This window comes from Furipterus horrens, unplaced genomic scaffold, assembly GCF_987537825.1.
Source record: "Furipterus horrens unplaced genomic scaffold, mFurHor1.1.pri manual_scaffold_10, whole genome shotgun sequence".
NCBI lineage: Eukaryota > Metazoa > Chordata > Mammalia > Chiroptera > Furipteridae > Furipterus > Furipterus horrens.
The window spans coordinates 55,807,524-55,826,167 of NW_028327180.1; the positions used below are offsets into that span (position 1 = coordinate 55,807,524).

Genomic DNA, 18,644 nt, shown 5'->3' on the forward strand with positions numbered 1-18,644 from the left:
CAGGTTGCAACTCAGCAGCAACTGTTTGGGAACTTCGAGGAACAAGACTTATTACTCATGGACCCTGGAGCTACCATGGCAGGCTCTGGGCCACATGACGTGGTTAGACTTTTGGTGGGGCGCATGGACCTAGGGCTCTCTCTATTAGGGACTGAGGGTGAGTCATTTAGGGTTGCTTGGGTTTTCTGTTGGTGAACTTTAAGCATAAAAGTGGGAATTAGGGTGTGGGAAGGGAGAAGTGAGGTCATTCAAGTGGTTGGTTATCTAGTTACCCAGCGCTTTCAGAAAGAGGGCCTTTTATGTGTGGGAGCAGCCTGATTCCTAATCTGGTTGTCTTGCTAGTAGCTATGTCATCAGATTGTCATTGTGTTTATTCAAGAGGGATGTCTTTTGAAATGGATGACTCCGTAATCAAAAAGATTATAGTCAGGCACTTACACTAACTGTCCCTAATTGGCACCTGGCCCCAGATGATCAGGGCAGGAGGATAGTGGCTCTGGTTTGGTTGGTTTGCACATGAAAGGTGGGTTGTTTGCTTTCTGTTGGAACTAGCTAACCCCTATGGACAGTCCCTCCCTAGTTAGGGAGACATCAGTTGCCAGAGCATCAAGAATACAGAAAATAGAGGAATTTCTGGTCAAGGTAGAAGTGTAGGTAAACACGCTTCGCCTCCTCGCTCAACCACAGAAAGAATTACAACTAGATCTCAAAACAACACTCAAAACCATCAGAAAATTGAGCTGTAAGGAAGTCCAACAACCAAGGATTTAAAGAAGACACATTCATAGCTTCCGGCCAAAATGAAGGCATAGGTAGATGTGCTTTGCCTCCTCACACAACCATGAGGATTACAACTACCTCAAAATAAAACAAAACAAAACAACAATCAGAACAGCCAGAAAATCGACTGTATGGAAGTTTGACAACCAAAGATTTAAAGAAGAAATACTCATCCAGATCGGTAGGAGGGGTGGAGCTGGGGAGCTGGGGCAGAGAGGATGTGGTTTGGTGGAGGCAAGGCAGCAGCTGTGGCCAGCCAATGAAATGAATGGTCACACATTGTAAAAGCTGGGAGGGACACCTGGGGAATGATCCCAGCCTCACAGCCCAGGGTTTTAGCACTGGGAAAATAAAGCCTCATAGCTTGTGTCTGTGAAAACCAGTGGGAGTTGGGACAGTGGGAGAAACTGCCTGTCTCTCAAGAGAGCCTCTTTAGAGGGCCACACGGTCCTAGAACACATGCAAACCAACCCACTCTGGGAACCATCAACAGGGCAACAGCTAGAGGTGTGCCAGTTGCATACAGGAAGCAGGTGAAGTGACTGGAAAAGAGGTGAGTGCCGAGCAAGTGGCATTGTTCCCTCTTTGACCCCTCCCCCACATACAGCACCACAAAGCAGTGAAACCAGTCACCCTGAACTGACTAATAGTGAAGGGTCCGCTGCTTACAATGTAACAGGTGTGACAGCGCTACCTAATACACAGAGGCAAACAAACACAGGAGCCTGTCAAGCTGAGGAGACAGAGAAGTGTGGTCCAAAGGAGGGAGCACATCAAAGTTCCAGAGGGAGAACTAAGTGAGGAGGAGATAGCCAACCTAACAGACACAGAGTTCAAAACACTGGTGATAACACCTGGGTTGTGGGCCAGGTCCCCAGCTCGTGGTGTGCCAGAGGCAACTGATCGATGTTTCTCGCTCATGTCTGTTTCTCTCCCTCTCTTTCTCTGTCCCTTCACCTCTCTCTAAAAATAAATAAATTAATATTGAAAAATAAATTTCTTGGGTTGGGTAGTCTGCCACCACCACCGCCCCACCACTGCTGCGCTGCCGCCACCATGCGTCAATCTTGGCGTAGGCAGCACAGCCGCCTGAACACCCGTGCTGCCAGTGTCCCCAGGCAGCACACAGAAATTGCTGACAATTATATCCAGCCCTTGCCAACACATCCCATTGTCCACACATCTGTCCACACATCAAGTGTGTGGTCCCTCCAAGTACAAGACGGGCACCATGGCTGAGAAGTTTGATTGCCATCATGGCAGGGACACCCTGCAGGGGAAGAGGTACATGGAGAAGTATGGCCACCACTGCTGCCTCAAGTGCTTTGACAAGTTCTGTGCCTACACCTGTGTGGATGCCGCAAGCCCAGTGGTGCGGACTCCAGGAAGGTATGCTATGGGAACTGCTACTGGCACAACACCTGCTTCCGCTGTGCCCAGTGCCTGCAGCCTTCACCCAGCGAGACCTTTGTGTACAAGTACAAGATCCTGTGCAACAAATGCACCATGTGGGAGGACTCGCCCAATTGCAAGGGCTACTTCAAGCCCATTGTGGCAGGAGATCAGATGTGTAGTACAAGGGGACCGTCTGGCACAAAGACCCCTTCACCTGCAAGTCACCCAGACTGGAAGCTTCTTCCGTCTGTGTGACTTGCCATGAGGCCAGATTTGCCAAGCATTGTGTGAAATGCAACAAGGCTATCATGTCTGGAAGAATCATGTACTAGGATCAGCCCTGGCGTGCTGAGTGCTTTGCATGTGTTACCTGCTCTGAGGAGCCAGCTGGGCAGGTGTCACTGCTGCGGAGGACCAATGTTACTGTGTGGATGGCTACAAGACTTTGTGGCCAAGCAGTGTGCTGGGTGCAAGAACCCCATCACTGGTTGGGAAGGCTCCAGTGTGGTGGCCCATGAAGGACAATCCTGGCATGACTACTGCTCCATTGCAAAACACGCTCTGTGCATCTGGCCAGCAAGCCCTTTGTCTTTCATCAGGCGCAGGTCTATTGCCCTGACTGTTCCAGAAAACTGTAAAGTGACAGGGCTCCTGTCCTGTAAAATAGAATTGAGTCTTGTTCTTTGTCCTCACCCTCTTCCCTGCACCATCCATAGGGAAAGAGTGGCCTTTCACCTCTTCAGCGTTCTTCCTTCTTTTTTTGATCCTCACCCAAGGATGTGTTTATTGATTTTAAAGATTTTATTTATTTATTTATTTATTTATTTTTAGAGAGGGGAAGGGAGGGAGAAAGAGAAGGAGAGAAACATCACTGTGTGAGAAAAACATCGATTGGTTGCCTCTCACACAACCTGGCCTGCAACCCAGGCATGTGCTTTGATGGGGAGTTGAACCAGTGACATTTGGGTTCACAGGCCAGCACTCAATCCATTGAGCCACACCAGCCAGGGCTCTTTATTGATTTTAGAGAGCACAGAAGAGAAGGAGAGAGAGAAAAACATTAATGTGAGAGAGAAACATCGATCAGTTGCCTCTTGTACGTACTCTGTCTAGGGGTTGAACCCCCAACCTCAGCATATCAGGATGATACTCTAACCAATTCAGCTATCTGGCCAGGGCCTTCTGTCTTTTCTCCCATTTTACAGTATTACTCAAATAAGGGCACACAGTGATCATACTAAGATTTAGCCATAAGCAACTCCGCAGCAAAGTTAATTTTGCAATGGCTACAGTTAAAAAATGAACATTTTGATAGACTCTTCTCCATGTTTACCATAGAACAGGAAAGTGCTAGCCATTTGTTGAGAGCTACTTAGTGATGTAAGCAAGAAGCCTAAGAGATAAAGCTTCCACTGAGGTGTCCTTTGTGACTGAGCTGGGCCCCATGGTCATCACACAACACAGAGTTGCAGCAGCTGCGCCTACCTGCTGCTAACCCTGTACTGTGGGCAGAAGGAGAACGTATCAAAATGCATGGCCTAACTTCCCTCATCAAACCTCTCCTGTTCTTTTGTGCTTTTGATTGACTAATATATTTCTAGAAAATGAACATTTGAACTTAGCTGTGATTCTAAACTGACCTTTTCCCACACTAACATTTGAGCTCCCTGTGTGTCGTGTTTTCTGAACCTTCCTCCTTTCAAGCACAGAACATGCAGGTGACTTGGAAAGTGCCAGCAGATCTGAAAGAACGAGTGTTTCAGATGAGCATCATCACTGTGAGTACTTTGGGACGCTTAACAAAACTCACCCAGGCGTTGTTTTCTTTTTTTTAATCCATAATATTTTGTTTCAATGAATAGCAATATAATTTATGGGTGGAGACTTGCATAGAAATATTTTAGCTCCCTCACTATGTTCCTCCAGTTCTGAAATCATCCCAGAGAAGTAACCATAAACCTCTGGAGGGGTAGCTGAGCAGACGCCGGGACTGTCACTGACACGGATGTGGCTAGCTGACTCCCTTATAACACTGTAGTTGCCTGCTCTTTGTCCCTATGTTTAAGTGCCCTGTCGGCACCCCTTCTCTTGGCAATTACTAGGACTGGTCCTCAAGAGCTTAGCTGCACCAGGGAGAGTGGGGAGGTCAGCACCCTCAGAGGCAGATATCCGTGGAGTGCTTACCTGGGAGGCAGGATCTACTTACTGTATTCTAGCCACTTTGTTACTTATGTGGGTAGAATGAGACTCCCAAAAGTGAACATGTGTTGACAATACATATTAGCAGTCTCCTGGCCATGGTTAGAGAAGCTGATGCCTCATTTCTACATTTTGTCATTAGCTAGTATCATCTAGCGTTTTAGTGTGTCCTTATAGAAATAGAGCAGCAATTGAAATTTAAAAGTACTTGGAAAAAAGGGACTTTCTGTACTGGCTCAGTGGATTGAGCTCTGGCCTGCAAACCGAAAGGTAACTCCTGAGGGCACATGCCTGGGTGGTCAGACAGGTCCCCAGTTGGGGGCATGAGGGATGCAACTGATTGATGTGTCTCTCACACATTGATGTTTCTCTCCCTCTCCTCCCTCCTTCCCCTCTCTCTGAAAGTAGATAAAATCTTTTTTTTAAAGGACTTTCTAATACTTTCTCCTACTGACTTGGCCACAGTCAGAAATTTCTACTTTTATTCAGTTCTTTGAGTTATGAAAGATTGTCTATTTCTTCAAAATATATTTCTTGTGCCCTGACTGGTTTGATTCCTGGTCAGGACACATGCCAGGGTTGCAGGCCAGGTCTCCAGTTGGGGGCTTGTGAGAGGAAGACAATTTTTTCACACACTGGAGATGGGGATGGGGGAGGGGACAAGAGTCAGAGCTCAGGCCGTAATATTAGGGAAGCTTCGCTGGCTTTGCTCCCCTCATCTGCTGCTCACCTCCTGTTGTTTTGCCTGGTTCCTAACAGGACCAGTACCGGTCTGTGGCCCAGGGGGCTGGGGACCCCTAGTGTAAAACACGTATTAAGTATTATGGCAAACAAGTGCCTGTGTCAGGAGCAAGCCCATCAGCACACAGATGTAAATAGCCCTGATTTTCTGAGGTTCATCCATCTGTGCTTTTCTGGCCAAGTCATACTTGGTCGTGATGGAATGCCCTATGCTGCAAGATTTGGGTAGCAGCATTTTTTTTAGAACTTTTGCTTCTATGGACATTTTTGCAAATCAGCCTGACTTTTCCTATCTAGCTCCATGCTCATTAACAGATTTTGTTTTTATTGAGCTGAAATTTACATAACGAAATGAACCATTTGAAAGTAAACAGTTCGGTGCCATTTAGTACATTCACAGTGCTGGGCAATCGTCCCACCCTCTCATTCCAAAACACTTCCTCACCCCTAAAGAAAACCCCTGGACTCATTAAGCATTGTTCTGGTTATTGGCCTCCTCTACTTCCTCCCCTCCTGGTAACCCTTCCTCTGCTTCCTGCCTGTGGATTTGCCTCTTCCGGACATTTCCTATAAATAGAGTCCTGTGCTGTGTGGCCTTGTGTATCTGGCTTCTTTCCAGGTTCATCCATGTTGTAGCCCTGTTTGGTCTTGATTTGTAGGTAATATACTAATCTCTTTGAAGAAGTTGGGTGTTCTCCCCCTCTTGTTTCCTTTTTTTCTATTCTTGGTGTTGTAAGGGACAGAGAAACTGGTGACTTTCAAACCAGTAGAAAATAATTAGCAGCAAAGGACAAATGTAATGAGAGGGTCTCTGAGCCAGAGTTAACAGTATTAGCACACTTACAAGTCAGGAAGGGGGCATTCCGCAGCTCGCCATAAATTCTTCTGAGGACAAAGGATATCTGAGATCAAAGTGGGGGAGATAGTCATCACCAAACACCGGGAAATGGGAAAATGTAGCTGCATAGCCCAGCAAACAAGATAGGGAAATTTTGAAGAGCTGGAGACAGACCTATAACCAGATCACCCAGAGTTAATTATCACCCTCAGTTAATTTAGCTAATTATGTTAAATTGTAACTCCGGAATATCCAGCATGGAAAAATGGAGAAGGAGAAGGAAGGGGAGAGGGAAAGGGGGGTTTACTCGAGTTAGGATAAAAGCAGCCTGCTTTGTTTTGTCAGCACGCACCTTCGATTTGGCTTTTAGCTGCACCCACAGCTGCAGATCTGTGAATAAACAACTGCCTCAGTTACTGCTCAAGTCCTGTGTCCCGGTGTTTTTATTGTGAGTGTTTCTCACAGTGTCAACCTGAATAAGATGGGAATTATCTGCTACTGGAGATGCTGATACAACTTGATTGTTAAGTCCTTCATCTCATGAAAATGTTTTTACTCAACAATGTTTTTGTTATCTATTCATCTTGAACATGATGGAGGACTCAAATGCTGGAAATTTTTAGTTTCAGGTACCAGCTAATAAGTTAGTAATCAATGTATGTAAAAAGCTATTGTTTCAGGAACTGGAGGTATGACCACCTGGATTCCAAGAAACCATAAGCAGTTCCACCTTTGTGCCTCGGGAGGACTGCAAACAATCAAGATGGCATCTGAGCCATTTTAGTCCAGGGTGACTGCAGCCCAGGACACAGGTGAAGGACTCCTGCAGCTTTCATCCAATTATCCCATTAACCTTTTCCCTGAGTTCCAAACCCCTTACCTACACTTTTCTTCTCCTCATAAAAAGGGCCATTTATACTGGAATTTATGACAGTCCATTAGGGTACAAACCCACTGTCTTCTCAAATCGCCAATCATCTGAATAAAGCTCCCATAAAGATTCAATCCCAAGCCATATGGGACTTCTGGCCAAAATGGAGTCATAGACAGACATGCTGTGTCTCCATCCACAACTAAGAAGGAATACAACTACCTCAAAACTAGAAACAACCAGAAGTTCCAGAAAATCAAACTGCATGGAAGTCCAAGAAACAAAGATATAAAGAAGAAATACTCATCCAGACAGGTAGGAGGGGCAGAGCCAGAGCAGAGAGGACACGATGTGGTGGTGGCAGCAGCAGCAGCAGCAGCAGCAGCGGCAGGCCAGCAGAAAGCACAGTTACATGTTTTAAAAAAGTCAGGAGGGACACCTGAGGAGCGTTCCCGGCTCCTCACCAGACTATGCAGCTCACAGTCCCAGCACTGGGGAAAATCAAGCCTCATTGCTTCTGACTGTGCAAACCAGTGGGGGTTGGGGTGGTCTCTCAGTAGAGTCCGCTTGTTTAAAGGGCCCCCACGGTCCTAGAACGTCCGCAGACCCATTCACTCTGGGAACGACAACCAGGGCAACAGCTAGAGAGGCACCAGTCTCATACAGAAGTGGGAGAAGTGCCTGGAAAAGGGGTGAGTGCTGGGCAAGCGCATTTGTTTCTTCCCAGACCCCTCCCCAACATACAGTGCCACAATGTGGTGAAACAGGTCGCCCTATACTGATGAATCCCTAAGGCTCCACTCCCAAGACACAGAGGCAAACACACACAGGAGACTTCTGGCCAAGATGGAGGCCTAGACTGTGACATGCTCTGTCTCCCTCCACAACTAAGAAGGAATACAATTACTGCAAAGCCAGAAATAACCAGAAGTTCCAGAAAAATAAGTGGAAGTCCAACGTATGAAGTTATAAAGACATGGTGCTCATCCGGACAGGTAGGAAGGGTGAAGCCGGGGAGGAGAGGTCAAGCTGTGCTGTCTGCAGCAGCAGCAGCAACGGCGGCAGAACAGCAGTAAGCACAGACACCTGTGTTTAAGGGGAGGCGAGAAGCGCCTGAGGAGCACCCCTGGCTGCAGACCAGACCCATCAGCTTGCGTTTCCAATGCTGGGGAAGGCAGACCCCCATTGCCTTGGACTGTGAGGCCCAGAAGGGGTGGGGATAGAGGAGGAGGCTCCCAGTCTCTCAGTGGAGAGTGAACAGCAGGAATCCATCCCCACAGAAAACGCCACAGCATGGTGAGAAGGGTCACCCAATAGTGATGAGTGCACGGGGCTCCGCCCCCTGCAGGTGTGACAGCCTCACCCAGGAAGCAAAGGTAAACACAAAACTGTCATGATAGAGATCCCAGTCACACAGCTGAACAGAGAGCAAATATCTAATTTAACGAAGCAGCAGATAGGAAATCTTTCTGAGGCATGGTTCAGAGCTTTGGTTATAAAAATGCTTACAGACCTAACAGCAGATCTTAAACAAGACGGGGAAGAAATGAAGGCTAGCCCTGCTGAAATGAATGAAAACACATACGAAACTAGGGGTGAGGGTAAGAAAACCAGGGATCAAATCAACAAATTGGAACATAGGGAAGGAACAAACAGTCAACCAGTGCAGAAAGAGGAAACAAGAAGTGAGGAAAATGAGAGAGGCTCAAAAACCTATGAGACAGCTATAAGTGGGCCAACATCCGAATCATAGGGTTGCCAGGTGAAGAGGAAGAACTAGAAATTGAAAAATTATGTGAAAAAATAACGAAGCAGAACTTCCCAAACTTGGGGAAGGAAATAGACTTACAGGTTCAGGAAGCACAGAGAGTTCCAAAACAACTGGACCCAGGGAGAACCACACCAAGACACATTATAATCAAAATGTCAGAAATTAAGGATAAAGAGAGAATCTTAAAAGCAGCAAGAGAGAAGAAGAGAATTACATACAAAGGGGTCCCAATAAGGCTATCAGCTGATTTCTCAAAGGAAATTCTGCAGGCAAGAAGGGACTGGCAAGAAATATTCAAAGTAATGAAAATCAAAAACCCACAACCACGATTACTCTATCCAGCAAAGCTGTCATTCGGAACAGAAGGGCAGAGAAAATGCTTCCAGGACAAAGTAAAACTGAAGGAGTTCAGCAGATCCAAACCACTGTCATATGAAATGCTAAAGGGACTTGTTTAGGAGAAAGAGGATCAAAACTATGAACATTAAAATGAAAACTGTATCACAACAACCAACAACAGAAGCTAGGGAACCGAAATAAAAGGTAAACTAAGTGGGCAACGAGAGAGGAAAAGAATTACAGGCATGGGGAACATTATGGAGGGAGGTCAGCAGGGAGAGGGAAGACGAGAAAGGGAGGGAGATGGTACAGGAATTAAGCATAGTAGGAGGGAGTGGAGTAGACAGGAAGAGGTTGAGAAGAACTATATGCACAACCAATGAACATGGACTGGTGGGGATAACTGGGGGGAGCGCAGTTACTGGGTGGAGGGGAACAAAGGGAAAATAAATTGGGACAACTGTAACAGCATAATCAATAAAGCATATTAAAAAAAAAAAAAAAAGATTCAATCCCTGTCTGCTTTTTGGGTCTGGGAGATGACAGGCAGCACGTACATCAGCTTTTCCAGTTTCAATAATATGAACGTCATTCATAGTGATATTTAGTATTGAAACATGCATTAGTACATTTTCCATTTTTTCCCACTAGACCACGCCTCTGCATCCTCAGGCTGTGCTGGTGTGTGGGACCAGCGTGCTTTCCCCTTTTATTTTTTGTTAGTGCCTAGTGTCTTCCAAAACAACTTGTATCAATGCCCCAGGAAAGTACCATTTTCCCCACAATCTCATTAACATTCGATATTATCAAACCTAATTTTTTTCCCCAACCTCAGGTTAGAATATAAATCTTGTGACTATTTCAAAGGGCATTCTTTTTATTACTAGGGAAGCTCTCTTTTTAAACATGTTAAATAGATTTTATTTTTAAAGCAGTTTTAGGTTCACAGCAGATTTAGAAGGTACAGAGTTCCCATGTTTCCCCAGCCCCAACACATGCACAGCCTCCCCAGTTATCAAAGTCCCACAGCAGAGTGGTACCTTTGTTATAATCGATGAACCTACATTGACACATCATAGTTACCCAAAGTCCATAGATTGCATTGGGTTCACTCTTGGTGTTGTACATTCTGTGGGTTTGCACAATGTAACATTGATAGAGAAACTCAAGAGTTAAAGATTTTAATCTTAGCTATAGTTGATAGGCTTAAGTGATTAATACATGTGGAAAACTTATTCTAGGAACTGGAATGCATGACCTTTGTGCTCCAGGGTGGTCTGCAAGGGATGGAGATGGTATGTGAGCCATTGTGTTCCAGGGAGGGATGCAGATAAAGAATTATTGATTGACAGATAAAGAAGTACTAGGAAAATCCAGGACTGCAACGCTTATCTGATGAACCTTTCCTTCCAAACCCCTTACCTACTCTTCTCCTTATAAAAAAGTCAGCTTGAAATGAGATGGTAAGATGGTTTTTGAGGGTGCATAACCCGCTGTCTTCTCAAAACACCAGCCATCTGAATAAAGCACCCAGGGTGATTCAATCCTGTTTCTGTTTATTGGTTCTGGTCATGACAGGCAGCACAAATTCCAACTTTTCCAGTTTCAACACAACATGCATCTATCATTACAGTATCATAAAACAGAGTAGTTTCACTGCCTTAAAAATCTCTCGCTCCACCCAACTCCTGGAAATCATGGATCTTTTTATTATCTTCATAGTTTTGCCTTTTCCAGAATTTCATAGTTGAAACTATCCACTATGTAGGTTTTTCAGTTGACTTCTTTCACTAAGTAATATGCATTTCACTTTCCTCTGTGTTTTTTCATGACTAGATAGCTCATTTCTCTCTTGCAATTAATAAGAACATTCCATTCTCTGGGTGTATCAGTTTACTAATCCATTCATCAACTGGACATCTTCGTGATTTCCAAATTTTGAAAATTATGAGTAAAGTTGTCATAAGTGTTCTCATGTAGGTCTTTTTGTGGATGTAAGTTTTCTACTCCTTTGGGTAAATTCGAAGGAGCACAGTTGCTAGATTATATGGTATTGTTACAGAACCCCTGGGCTGCTCCAGTTGAAAACAAACCCACGGGCTCTTTAGTTAGGGGCCTGATTGCCCGCCGCCAAAATTATAACTCTCAATACCAGAGTTTGGTGAAAAGAAAAAGAATTGTTTATTTAACAGTTATATAGATTTAGATTATTTGCGGATTTCTGTTGTTAAGTCTTATGCTCTTTAAAATACCCACAAACACATATCCTTGCCTCCCCCCTTCCAAACCAGGCTAGTTTTGGGAAAGTCAGAGAAACCGTTTCCCTACTTTCCAAACACAGTTCAGCTTTACCAGCAGCTGCCAATCATTCAATCTGATTGGGGAGGTCCTTTCTGTGCTGTGGTGCCCTCCAGCTCTCAATGCAGAACCACCTGGATTCTCAGCCTCCTTGCAAACTGTCTTCTTCCTGCAAACTGCACGGATCTCCTTTCCTTCTCAAAACCGCATGGCGAGAGCCTCTTAAAGCAGCCTGGAGACCCCTTCTCCAAGCCACATGGAGAAGGCCCCTTCACCAAGCCACGTGGAGGGAGCACACGAGAGAGCGAGAGCGAGAGAGCCCGAGAGCTAGAGTGAGAGCCCGAGTCAGAGCGCCAGAGCGAGAGCCAGAGTGCCAGTGAGAGCCAGAGCCCGAACGAGAGCTTGAGAGACCCGAGTCAGAGAGCGAGAGTGTCTGAGAGAGTCTCAGAGTGAGAGCACGAGCGAGAGCCAGAGAGAGTCTCAGAGCGAGAGTCTGAGAGAGTCTGAGCGCCAGAGCAAGAGTCCCAGAGAGAGTCTGAGAGAGTCTCAGAGCGAGAGTCTGAAAGAGTCTGAGCTAAAATGTCTGCAGCTGCTTATATATCCCTGCTGCGTCATCCGACGCAGTGGGCGCTGCAAACAGCTCTGACCATTCACAGACCCCTACGTAGGCTCTGTGTGCTTTCTCCACACCGTCCCCTGGTTCAAGACTCCTCCCATCTGCCTGAGGCTTTGGATGCATTAAAGCCATTTGCATAAGAAAGACAGTAGCCACCAGCCTCAGGCATGTGGAAGCATTTGAAAAGCTGCTTACTTCTCCCCATCCCCCAGCAGCAAACTCTGGGGATTTTTGGACTCCCCTGTTTCTGTAACAGTTTGAGTATGTTTAGTTTTGTAAGAAATTGCCAAATTGCCAAACTACCTCCCAAAATAGCTGTGCCGTTTTGCATTATGAGTGACAGTGTTACCGGGCTCATTCACATGGTGCCTTGGTGTATGACCCAACAATTAATGTTGAGAAAAGCAGGTCTTTGTGTACAATATCCCAACCTTCTGGGGGCTGGGAGCACTCCTACTCAGGCCCTGTTCTTCCATGACACCCAGCACTTCCCTTGCTCCCCAGAAGGCTGTAAGACAAAACCAAGCCCAATAAATAGTTTCCCACTCCTTATCTGTCAGCTCTTTCCTTCAGGATCTAGGGTACATTGTCAGTGTCCATATAATATTCCAGAAAAGCATGTGCCGTGTTACACTGGATCATGGTGAAGTCCAGGAAAGGCACAAGTCCCACGAGAGTCTCCTCTCTACATGTCTTGAGGTCGAAGAGTCCAGATGGAGTCTGGGTCTGTGAGGCAGAGTCCTTGGTGGCCTTGGAGTCAGCTGGAGCAGGCACAATCAAGGCAGCAGCATGCCTGCTTTCTTACTAGCTCAGGTCTTGTGTCTGGATCCTGATTGCAAACTGCATAGATGCTGCTTCCTTCTCACCGAGGACCAGCTTCACTACAGACTGCATAGCTGCTACTTCACTACAGGCAGCATGGCTGAATTCCCTTCCAGCTCATGGCCCCTTCCTCATGGTTACTCCTCCTCTTCTCTTTTACACTCACTCCACCCTATGGCCCTCTCCCATGGCAGACCAGCTCTCCTACAAAGCTGCCTAGCTGCTGCCTCATGGCTCTCTTCCTACACACCAGACCTCCTAGCCAACTCCTGTCTACACCCTTCCAGACTGCATGGCTTCTCTTCCCATCCTCATGGCTCCTCCTCATTTTAAATGCTGACCTGGAGCACCATACATCATTGTTATGAAAAGTATCTTAAGCCTGTCATCTGCCCTTTTACCTGGGGGCAGCATAGCTTCCCTTCAGGAAAGGCTAGTATCTTAAGCCTATCACCTACCCTTTTGCCCTGGGCTACTGCACAGCTATTATGTAGTTAACCAACTTGACATAGATATGCAAGGTACTTGAAAAGCTGTATTGTCTGCTTTCCCCATCCCCAAAACCCTGAGCTGTGGGGACTCTGGGGAGCCTTCCCCCACTTATAACAGTTCCTGCTGCTCCACAATCCTTGTCAGCATTTGGTGTTGTCAGTATTCTAGATTTTGGGTCATTCTGATAGGTGTGTATTGGTATCTGTGTTTTTAATTTTTTTTTAATTGATTTGCTGTTCCACCCATCTATGCATTTACTGGCTGTCTCCTACATGTGCCCAGACCAAGAGTTGAACCTGCAACCTTGGCACATTGGGAGGATGCTCCAACTAATTGAGCTACCTGGCCAGAGCTCATTGTGGTTTTAATTTACATTTATTTCCTTGATGGCATATGATGTGTAATTGTTACAGAACCCCATGGGCTGTTCAGTTATGAGGGGCCCAATTGCCCGCCACTAGAAGCATAACTCTCAACACCAGAGTTTGGTGAAAAGAAAAAGGTTTATTTAAAGATTATGCAGATTTAGATCTGTGGAGGTCCCAGCTTCCTTGCAATGAAAGCATGGATCTCTCCTCCACCTCTCTGCAATACTGCGCGATTCTTGTTCTCTCCTTTTCTCTTTGTAAACTGCCTAATTCTCCTCTTGTGCTAGCTGCGTGGAACTCTCTTCTTTCCTTCCTCTCCTCTTTCTTCTTTCCCAAATGTCTGCCGCCCTCTCCTTAAATCCCTGACTGTGGCCTGTGATGCAGTGGGCGTGGTAACTGGTTCTGACCATTCACAAAACCTTCCACATTCCTTGCTTATTCACTGCTCTTTATTCCTTGGAGCTGTGGAAGAACCGAAGCTATTTACATAATTAAGACCCCAGCTACTAGCCATAGATATGCAAAGGAATCCTGAAAGCTGTTTCCCTTCCCCCATCCTCCAAACCACAGGCTCTGGGGTTTTCTGGGGGGCCGCACTCTGCAAGGGTTTCATCTCCGTCCAGGGCTGTGCCAATGAGCCAGTCTGGCAGGGCCCGTATCTGCGCTTGGGTGGACATGGTGCCAACGGTGAGAATGGCAGTGATAGCCAGACAGGTCTTCTCAAGGTGGCAGCAGCTGCAATGACCTGTATATTTCTTAAGGCTGAGTAATATTCCATTGTATGGATGGAAAACAGTTTAGCCATTCATCTGTTGATGGATGTTTGCGTGGTTTCCATCTTTTGGCTGTTGTGAATAGTGCCACTGTGAGCATTCATGAACAAAATTTTGTTTTGAGTCCCTGTTTTCAACTGGGTCATATGGTAACTCACATTAACTTTTTGAGGAGCTGCCAAATTGTGTTCCACAACGATTAACCATTTTACATTCCCAACAATGTATGAGGGTTGTGCCAATTTTTCCCTATCTTCACCAACACTGGTTAGTTTACTTTTTTGCTATATCCATCCTTATGGATGTGAAGTGGTATTTTGTGGTTTTAATTGAACATCATTTGATTTGTTGAACATCTTTTCATTTGCTTGTTAGCTATTTGTATATCTTGCTTGGGGAAATGTCAATTCAAGTCCTTTGCCCATCCTTTACTTAGGTTTTGTTTTTTTGGTTGTTGAGGTGTAAGTTTTTTATATATTCTGGATACTAAGCCCTTTTCAGATATATGATTTGCAAATACTTCCTCCTGCGTTGTGTGTAGTCTTTTCACATATACCCCCCCTTTAGCTTTTTAAAAATTAAGTGTATTGGAATGACATTAATAAAATTATATGTTTCAAGTGTACAATTCTATGATATAGCATCCACCGCCCAAAGACAAGTCTCCTTCTGTCACCACTGATCCCCTCTACCCTTCACTATCCCCCCCGACCCCCTTTCCCTCTGGTAACCATCATACTGTTGCCTATGGGTTTTTGTATGTTTGTCTTGCTTGTTCATTTGTTGCTTTCAGTTTTATGTATATATATGTTATCCTTACCTGAGAACATGCTCATTGATCTTAGAGAGAGGAGAAGGGAGGGAGGGAGAGAGGAGAGAAACATCCACATGAGAAACATTGATTGGCTGAGACTCGGATGTGCCCCAACCAGGGACTGAACTTGTAGCTGAGGCCTGTGCCCTGATTGTGACCCAAACCCATGGTCTTTCTGTTTACAGGATGATGCTCCAACCAACTGAGCTGTTCCTTTCAGTTTTATATCCCATGAGTAAAATCATATGGTTCTTGACTGCATATCCCTTTTAACTTGTATTTAATAATATAACTGTCACCACACCTTACAACTTTAAAAGCTAGAACAGTGACAGTAATTTATGTCTACCTGAATCCCATTGCCCTTCTTCCCCAGATCAAAGGTAACATATCAGTCTTTTGAAATTTTTAAATATTTTATTAAAGAAATACAGTAGTGCCCCCTTACCTGAGGTTTTTCTATGTGAGGTCTCAGTTACCTGTGGTCAACTGTGGCACAAAAATATTAAGTGGAAAATTCCAGAAATAAACAAAACATAGTACAGGCTTGACTGGTGTGGCTCCACAGGTTGGGCATTGTCCCACAAATTGAAAGGTCACAGGTTCAATTCCCGATCAGGGCACATGCCTGGGTTTCAGGTCAGGTGCCCAGTTGGGAGCATGTGAGAGGGAGCTGACTGATATTTCTCTTCCTTTTCCCTTTCATTCCGCTCTCTCTAAGTAAAATATTTTTTTTTAAAAACAGTACTTATATATAATTTGGTACATTCTGTGGTTTCAGGGGACTGGGGAGCTTGGGGAGCTTGGATAGACTACTGTAGTTCTACCAGATAGACATTTATGCCTAAACAATATATCATTTTATTTTCGTCGGCAGCCGTCCGTCTCGAGAGACGATGGCGTAGCTTCTTGAGAGTCTATCTGCACCGCCGAGAATGGCTGTGCAGTCCAATTCGGGAGTGACAATCCCTGCCGCACTTGGTACAGGTGAAGGCAGATGGCCGTTGTTGCTGCATCATTTTATTTTAGTTGCTTTTGAACTGTATAAAATGGTCAACAATTTTACATGATGCTGAATGGTTTTCCAAGTCATTGTACCAGTTTACACTCTCTTCAGTAATATCTGTGATTCTTACTGACCCCCATCTTCTCCAACACTGTATTTGTCCAATTTCTTTATTTTTGCCAGTTGGATGGGTCTAAAATGGCATCTCAGTCTTGCTTGGCATTTTCCTGATTATGAATGAGATTGAGCATGTCTTCATGCATTTATTGGTCGTGTCTTCCCTTCTATAAACGTACAGTCTTTTCTCTTGTTTTCTTTTTAAGTTGGTTATCCTTTTCTCATTGATTTGAAGGTGTACTAGGGAGACCGAAATGTACCTTTAGGGATAAAGAGGAAATGCATTTGTTCTCCCAGTGTACTGAGCAGTTCCCCGCCTTGGGGCGTGCCAGAGCAGCTCCATGGTCTCTGCAAATGTCACCACCAGAGGGCGCTGTCACCGTCCCTTTTGCCAGGATAGCTGGCGAGAAACGAAATTTCAGTCTCATTTCCATTTGCACTTAAAAAAAATTTTTTTTAAACTTATTTTTAGAGAGAGGGGAAGGGAGAAAGGGGGAGCAAAGCATTGATGTGTAAGAGATATGTTGACTGGTTGCCTCTTGCACGACGCCAACTGGGGACCTGGCTCGGAACCCAGGCATGTGCCTGGACTGGGAATCCCACAGGTGACCCTTTGGTTTGCAGGCCGGCACTCAATTCACACCACACCAGCCAGGGCTCATTCTCACTTTTTAAATGTTGAGCATCTTTAAATTGTTTTTTTATTCTCACGGAGGACATTATTTTCAACTGCTTTTAGAGAGCGAAGGAGAGAGTGAAACATCAATTGGTTGCTTCCCATACTCGTCCAGACAGGGATCTGCGCTGGTTGGGGATCCCAAGGTCTGGATGGGGGGGTGGGGAAGGGGAGCGGGTGTGTCGAACGAGCCCTACCCAGACTGGGGATCAAACCCGCAAGATTTCGGTTACTAGAGGACACTCCAACCGAGCCACACCTGCCAAGGCAATGTTGAGCATCTTTTTTATTTGCTTCAAGGCCAATTGCATCTTTCCCCTCTCAACAACCTGTTCACTTTCCCATGTCTCCCTCCTCTCAGGATCTGCTTTTCTCTCTCAATATTTACTCAATTTCTATTGGATAACCCTTTCATACTTCTTTCTCTGTCCTGTCTCTTTTGCCATTTCTCAATCTTCTCTCTTTCTTCCTCCAAGTCCTTCCACCTGCTCACAAGTCCTTCTCTCTGGTACCTCATCCTCCCTTGAAGCTCTGGGACTACTGTCTCTCTGCTCCATCTGTTTTCTCTAGTGCTTCTTTCCCTCCCTCTTCCTCTTGTCCTGTTTGCTTCTTGTTCCCGTGCCATCTGCCACTCTCCTCTGCTATCTGTTCTTCCCTCTCCCCGTTCTAGTCCCTTTCCAGCTTCTCAAACACCTTTCTCTCTCTTCTTAAAAATATTATATTTATTTATTTATTTTTGAGAGAGGGGAAGGGAGGAAGAGAGGAAGAGAAACATTGATTCGTTGCTCCAAACCCGCAACCCAGTTATGGGTCACAACTGGGAATCAAACCAGCAACCTCTGGCTTTGCAGGATGATGTCCAACCAATAGCCACACAGATCAGGGCTGGAATACCTTTCTCCTGAGTCTCTTTCCTGTCCCTCCGTCCTGTTTCTCTCAGTGGAGACAAAGCAGAGACCTTTCTCCTCTGCCATGTGTTCCCAGGGCCAGTCTCCGTACACCCTTTCTCTTACCTTCTGCCTCCCCTCGTGTGCCTCTCAGCCCAGTTTGATTTGGCTTTCTCTCCCCTCTCCTGTCCCTCTGACCTCCTTTCCTTCTCCCACTGCCATGTCACCCAGCCATTTCTGATCTCAGACCTGCTCCTTTGTTCTTTCTCTTAGTGATATGTCCTCTCTAACACAGTTGCTCTCCCCCTTGTCCCCATGCATTGCCTGTCCCCTGCCATCTCCTACTTCCTTTTTCTCTGACTCACCTTTTTGTTTCCCTGCAGGCAGGATATTCTGGCCCTGCATGGAGCTTTGTGGCTGATTTCTGGGGTATGGGACACCACCTTCAGCCTGTCTCAGCTGGGGAAGAAGGAGACACTTTCCTGCGGAGCTACAGAAGAGAAAGTGATCTCACCCAGGCTGACCCTTGGGAAGCCCGCGGGAGTCTCCACTTGGGGGCCCTATCTCCCCGTCTCTAGGGAAGCCCAGGGATCACAAGCATGGGGTTCTGCCAGCACTGAGCAAGGGCTGCAAGGTTAGGCAGGAGGCTCCCCTTTGCCCTTCTGCTTGGCCTCTGACATCTTTGACCCCAGGCAAAGGCATCTGTAAGCTGGGTCTGTGAGCAGCTGGCTGAAGTCTCCCCTGGGGTGTAAGGAAGTGACCTGGCTGAGGCATTGGCTGGGACTCAGGAACTTGCCTGGGGGAATCTCCAAGGGTTGCTTGCTGTCTGGGTCCCCTGGAA

General features: G+C 45.9%; 1 pseudogene; it reads left to right on the forward strand.

Annotated features, from left to right (window-relative positions):
- The first annotated feature begins 1,899 nt into the window (after window positions 1–1,899).
- Window positions 1,900–2,914, forward strand: LOC150000287 (four and a half LIM domains protein 1 pseudogene; annotated as a pseudogene).
- Window positions 2,915–18,644: the final 15,730 nt, after the last annotated feature.